At 45.7% G+C, this 5,291-nt stretch overlaps 1 protein-coding gene across 1 annotated transcript in view; it reads right to left on the bottom strand.

Moving 5' to 3' along the window:
* The window catches only part of cacna1ab (calcium channel, voltage-dependent, P/Q type, alpha 1A subunit, b), a gene marked incomplete at its 3' end in the record, with an annotated part of 133,621 nt that extends 129,015 nt beyond the window's left edge, over positions 1-4,606 (bottom strand). The window contains 1 exon segment of the mRNA XM_084006627.1: positions 4,281-4,606.
* Between the last annotated feature and the right edge of the window lie 685 nt (positions 4,607-5,291).

The raw sequence follows: 5,291 nt of genomic DNA, 5'->3' as shown, positions 1-5,291 counted from the left end.
AGAAGAAGAAGAAGAAGAAGAAGAAGAAGAAGAAGAAGAAGACAGAAACCAGACACAAAACTCGACACACTTGCAGTAAGAAGAAAATGAATTTCACAGTTGGAGAGTTGCGTTCGGTTTCACCAGATGGTCACAGAATTTAACAATTATAAGTTGAAAATGATCTTTTAAATTGATGAACGAGGCTCGTTACCATGAATGGAGTCTGGATTTGGCCGTTTGGTCCGTTATCTGGGCCGGACGTATATTTGATGAGTTACAGGCATCGTTTCCAGAGGTCCGGCCCAGCTACGTAAAAATAAAGCGTACGGTAATTTCAATTCCTTTGAAATTCTTGTTTTGTTTTATTTATTTATTTGATATGTGTTTCTTCCCAATGCTTTTAATGTTTGATGTAAAGCACGTTGATGTATTGCCTTGTCGTTGAAAGGTGCTTTACGAATAAAATGGCCTTGCCAGCTTCGTGTCTACGATCCACACTATTTATTCTCAGCACGTTTATCTCCTTCATCTCTGTTCCTCCCGGACGCCGTCCTCTTCTTCCTCCTCTGTTTACTGTTATTTCACTCTGACAGTTACAGAGTCTGACAGCGCCGCTGTTTAGGCTCACGCCGCCGAGGCTTCGACACGGCCGAGCAGAGACGGAGCAGAGATGGAGACGGAGCAGAGACGAAGCAGAGATGGAGCAGAGATGGAGCAGAGATGGAGAGGGAGCAGAGATGGAGCAGAGATGGAGATGAGATGGAGATGGAGCAGAGATGGAGCAGAGATGGAGCAGAGATGGAGACGGAGCAGAGACGAAGCAGAGATGGAGCAGAGATGGAGACGGAGCAGAGACGAAGCAGAGATGGAGCAGAGATGGAGCAGAGATGGAGAGGGAGCAGAGACGAAGCAGAGATGGAGCAGAGATGGAGAGGGAGCAGAGACGAAGCAGAGATGGAGCAGAGATGGAGCAGAGATGGAGATGAGATGGAGATGGAGCAGAGATGGAGATGAGATGGAGATGGAGCAGAGATGGAGATGAGATGGAGATGGAGCAGAGATGGAGCAGAGATGGAGCAGAGACGGGGCAGAGATGGAGATGGAGCAGAGACGAAGCAGAGATGGAGCAGAGATGGAGACGGAGCAGAGATGGAGACGGAGCAGAGACGAAGCAGAGATGGAGCAGAGATGGAGACGGAGCAGAGATGGAGATGGAGCAGAGATGGAGATGGAGCAGAGATGGAGCAGAGACAGAGATGGAGCAGAGATGGAGATGGAGCAGAGATGGAGATGGAGCAGAGATGGAGCAGAGATGGAGATGAGATGGAACAGAGACCGAGCAGAGATGGAGATGGAGCAGAGACGGAGTAGAGATGGAGATGGAGCAGAGATGGAGCAGAGATGGAGTAGAGACGGAGCAGAGATGGAGATGGAGCAGAGACAGAGATGGAGCAGAGACGTAGCAGAGAAGGAGTAGAGATGGAGCAGAGATGGAGCAGAGATGGAGACGGAGTAGAGATGGAGCAGAGACGGAGCAGAGATGGAGATGGAGTAGAGATGGAGCAGAGATGGAGATGGAGCAGAGATGGAGATGGAGCAGAGATGGAGCAGAGACGGAGCAGAGATGGAGATGGAGAAGAGATGGAGCAGAGATGGAGCGAGGGTCAGCGGAGAGCCAGAGGAAGGTGTGAGGTTGAGCTTCAGTAAAGCAAACAGGAATAGAAACACAGCTGGATCCTTCCCACGGCGGCGCTTGTGTAAGCGGGCCGTGATGTCGGGTTCGGGCCAAAATAGTAAGAGAGACAAGAGGAGAGTGAATATATTTTTGGCTGAGAGGTAAAGTAGCACTTTCCAGTGATGAATGTTATATAACTCACTGGCCTCCCTGCTGTGTTGAATAACAGTCGTTCACCATATTGATTAAGTTTGGAGACGTTCGGTTCTTTTTATCACCTGAACGGATGTCGGAGAACAACGGTGGACTTCGGTGACGTAACAACGTGGAAGGCTCCGTCTGCTTCTGGAAACAACTGATCTGAGTTTCAGGTGATTCATGGAAACGTTATGAGTTATGAGTATTATAGTCTATTTTTTACTTTTTATTAGAACAGAACATTCCCTGACATAGAACCCAAGAAAAAATAATAACAGTAAAGTAATCATAATAAAATAAATGAATTTAATTAATTTAATTAAATTAATAAAATACAAAAATAATTATGATGAGATATATGTCCACATATAAATACATAAAACCTGAGTAAATAATTAACCATGTTATCGTTATAAAATGATTATATTCTCTTTCCTTTTTTTTTCTTACTTTTTCTTACTTTTTATTTTAATTTTAAATTTAGTTAATTTCTTTTAAATATTCCCTGACATAGAACCCAAGAAAACTTAAAAGAAATGTAAATGATTAATATTCTATTTCTGCTCGACCATCCTTTGAAACGCTACACGATGGTTCTTTAAACTCGGTCTAACGGTCGGATAAGTGATGAAAAACAAAGAGTTGTCAACTTTTTGTGCAACAGTTACACGATTATTTTGAGTTTATCTTTTTATGTTTGGCAAATTTCTCGCATTTCAATGTTACATTTACATTTTACATTACATTTGACATTTAACCTTAAAGCTGTTTTCCTTTTCAGCAACTGAGACTTTCAAAAGTAGATTAAGCTTCATTTCCCTCAGAAGGAGGAGCCGACAGAGCAGAGTGGAGGTCCCGGCAGGATTCGGTGGACAGGTTTGTCAATCACACTTGACTTGGAGACCTGATGGCCATGTGGACTTACAGGGGAGCTGAACCGCTACAGGACTCCGGGGCAAGCTTGATGAGTTTTAATCAAGGCCGTCTGAAAGGCTGCTCGTTAGCTTTACTCCCATGCTGCACATTTGGACGCACAAATCGAATCTCATCTTCATGAAGTACAATTGTTGGCTTTTTAGAGGAATTACAAGTAATGCTGAAGAGTTCTTCTAACTCAGACAGCAGTCTTCCTCTGAGTCACGTATCCTCATTTAGCTTTTTATTAGCAGTCTTCCACCATTTAGAAAACACTTAAGGGATACGATCAGCTGCTGAATTTACACAGGCCGTAAAAAAAAGAAGAGGACGTCGTCATGGTGACGTCATCCAACAGGTTTGTGGACTTTGAAGGTTTTGAAGCCGTCGGCATCTTGGATTGTTTTGCAACCAGTAAAGCAAGTGGCCATATTTGGAAAATAAAATTAAAAAATAAAGATCTTAGTAGCTAACTAGCATTGGTAGTGTGGTAGCGACCTGTCAATCAGCAGGTAAGCCCCGCCCCCTAAAGCATCCCCTGCTTTCTGGTCTGGTGGACTCTAAATGGACCATAATGTACTAAATGAACATCATGCTGGATTGAAGAAGACTTGAAACTAGAGATTGAGACCATAAACTCATGTTTACAATGTTTACTGAGATAATACATCAAGAGAGAAGTAGGACCATTTTCTCATAGACTTCTATACAACCAGAGAGGAGTCGCCCCCTGGTGGCCAGCAGAGAGAAGTAGGACCATTTTCTCATAGACTTCTATACAACCAGAGAGGAGTCGCCCCCTGGTGGCCAGCAGAGAGAAGTAGGACCATTTTCTCATAGACTTCTATACAACCAGAGAGGAGTCGCCCCCTGGTGGCCAGCAGAGAGAAGTAGGACCATTTTCTCATAGACTTCTATACAACCAGAGAGGAGTCGCCCCCTGGTGGCCAGCAGAGAGAAGTAGGACCATTTTCTCATAGACTTCTATACAACCAGAGAGGAGTCGCCCCCTGGTGGCCAGCAGAGAGAAGTAGGACCATTTTCTCATAGACTTCTATACAACCAGAGAGGAGTCGCCCCCTGGTGGCCAGCAGAGAGAAGTAGGACCATTTTCTCATAAACTTCTATACAATCAGAGAGGAGTCGCCCCCTGGCGGCGGGCAGAAAGAATGCAGCTTTAAGGACCTTCAGCATCGGCTTCACTTCTGGAAGTTTCCTCCAGACAACAATATAAAAGTGAAAAGCCATTAAACATATTCAAGGATGGATTATTTTGGGAAATAAATAATAAATCATCAGCTGCATTATAATACAGTGTCAGCACTCAGCTGGCGGATCAATCATTAATATATAATTGATTAACAATCATCATCGACTATTTGAACGATTAAAGATGAAGTCAAGCCAGTTAAATGTGCAGTTTGAGTTTCCTTGTGGAAGTTTGACTTGTTTCTCTCCAGATATTCTGATCACGCTGATTGCAGAAAGAACAACTTGGATCTGACCTCACCTGTCTGTCAGGTGCTCTGCTGTCCAGCGGGTACGGCGCTCTCCGGGGCTTCCAGACCCGCCCACCGGGTCTCCGGTGACCCAGACCCGCTCACCTGGCGGGCGGATGCGGCTGGAAACCAGTCGGAAGGACCGGGAGGACTGGACGGGCGGGAGAGGAGCAGCAACGTGTCCGGCAGCGGAGGGGAGGAGAGCTCCATGTTCACATCCACAACATCCCGACACAAGTGGTGTCCCGCCGTCCGCGGACGTCACAGTGATGTCAGCCGAGAGGAGAGGCGACCAGCACAGTTCTCACACCCGGTCACACCCAGTCTCATCCGGTCTCCGCCGGTCTCTGTTCGGAGGACTGCTGCTCCGAGAGGACGCTGCGTTCTGCGCTCCGGCTGCTGCTCGTCCACATCCTGGTGTGACCCCCCCCCCCCCCCTCTCTCTCTCTCTCTCTCTCTCTCTCTCTCTCTCTCTCTCTCTCTCTCTCTCTGCAGGGGCGACTCTAGGAGTGGAGTGGACTTTTACATGTATATTTATTTTAAACAAGCAAAGTATAAATAATAATAATAATAATGTTGCATTCAGACGATTAATACAAATGTATAACTGGCGATGCAAATTAAAAATGTTCTACAGTTATTACATTTTCAATTTAATTCAGACAAAAGACAGAAGTCATGAGACAGAAGACACGACTCAGGAGACAAGAGACATGAGACAAGAGACAGGAGACATGAGACAGGAGACATGAGAGAGGACTCAGAAGTCATGAGACAGAAGACACGACTCAGGAGACAAGAGACAGGAGACATGAGAGAGGACTCAGAAGTCATGAGACAGGAGACATGAGACAGGAGACATGAGAGAGGACTCAGAAGTCATGAGACAGGAGACATGAGACAAGAGACAGGAGACAGGAGACATGAGAGAGGACTCAGAAGTCATGAGACAGGAGACATGAGACAAGAGACTGGAGACATGAGACAGGAGACATGAGAGAGGACTCAGAAGTCATGAGACA

This window comes from Eutrigla gurnardus, assembly GCF_963514095.1.
Source record: "Eutrigla gurnardus genome assembly, chromosome: 3".
In the NCBI taxonomy this organism is placed as follows: domain Eukaryota; kingdom Metazoa; phylum Chordata; class Actinopteri; order Perciformes; family Triglidae; genus Eutrigla; species Eutrigla gurnardus.
This window is presented reverse-complemented; position numbering and strand designations above follow the sequence as displayed.